Source organism: Octopus bimaculoides, chromosome 19, assembly GCF_001194135.2.
Source record: "Octopus bimaculoides isolate UCB-OBI-ISO-001 chromosome 19, ASM119413v2, whole genome shotgun sequence".
Lineage (NCBI taxonomy): Eukaryota > Metazoa > Mollusca > Cephalopoda > Octopoda > Octopodidae > Octopus > Octopus bimaculoides.
In genome coordinates, this window is record NC_068999.1 from 28,754,991 (window position 1) to 28,756,600 (window position 1,610).

Consider the following 1,610-nt stretch of genomic DNA (forward strand, 5'->3'; position numbering starts at 1 on the left):
GTGAGAGAGACAGAGAGATGGAACTGTTGCAGTTGGCAGATTGCGTTGGTCAGAAGAAAGAAATTTGTTGTGGTAAATGTTTGCTTATATTTTTAAAGAAAGTGTACTTGCGTTGTCAAATGTTTTTGTAAAGAAAAGGAAAGAAAGAAACAAAAGAACTTTGTTAAATGACTCTTGATAAACGAACTTTGTGATGTGAAATGATTGAAAACTTTGTGATGTTAAATAGTTGAAAAGAAAAAGAAACTTTGTAATGTTAAATGTGTTTTTTTTTTTTTTTTGAAAGAACTATTGTGATTGAAGGTTTTTGTTTTGTTTTGAAAAATTTTTTTAGTTTGACTACACAACGTATGAACTGTGTTATTTCTTTTTGTTGTTAACATTTCACTGCTCCACGGGCTTGGTGGACATCCTGATTCACTGAGCATCGTCGTCGTCGCACGCGCGGGTTTTCTCATCGAAGGTCTTGCGCGTGCAGCATAACAATATGATACAATATCAATGGTTATCCCCGATTGTAAGTTAATCTCTTCTCTCTTAACTCCCCAAGTGTGCACGTTTTTCTTTTTTTTTACTCCAGATAGTCATATTTATATAGTTCACACATATCTTTATGTATATATTAAAGTTTTTGCTATCGTAAGTAATTTTGCAAAATAAATTTCATGCTTATTCCCCTTCGTTCATCTTTCTCAAATCAAGCTTTATTTCATTACTTTCCTTATCTATTAGAATATTCTAAGATATCTTTCTAATCGTACTTTCTTCTAATCTATGTCCAATATTCACTCCTGTTTTTCATTAATATACCTCTATGCTATATAGTAATATATAAGAAGCACGTTTTTCTCTGGCTGGATATAATACGTTAGTTTATCATTATTTTCAATACTACATCAAATACGTATTTTTGCATATACATTTACCTACGTTATGTATTCTTTTATTATTTCATTACTTTATAGTTTTGTACCTTGTATTGTCATTTATTTAGGTTAATTACTGTAACTTAATATGATACACCATTAATGCTTACCCATATTTACTATCCATCTTTAATTTCCTTCCTTCTAAACGTTTATTTATGTAATTAGTCAAATATGAAAATTTACTCTTTACACAAATCCATTGGATTCTCTCCCTTTCTCCTTCCACTTACAGAAAATTTTTTTATTACCATTATTATTAATTTTAAGGATTCTCTGCAGTTCATTATGTCTTCTTTTAATTTAAACTCTTAGTGTAGAATTCATAGCCTCTCTCCCAAAACAGCTCCCTGTAAACTAGCGTTCTTGTTTCAAACTGTCATTTAACTTAGCTATATACTGTTATTCAGTGGAGGCACAATGGCCCAGTGGTTAGGGCAGCGGACTCGCGGTCATAGGATCGCGGTTTCGATTCCCAGACCGGGCGTTGTGAGTGTTTATTGAGTGAAAGCATCTAATGCTCCACGAGGCTCTGGCAGGGGATGGTGGCGAACCCTGCTGTACTCTTTCACCACAACTTTCTCTTCCTGTTTCTGTTGTGCCTGTAATTCAAAGGGTCAGCCTTGTCACACTGTGTCACGCTGAATATCCCCAAGAACTACGTTAAGGGTACACGTGTCTGTG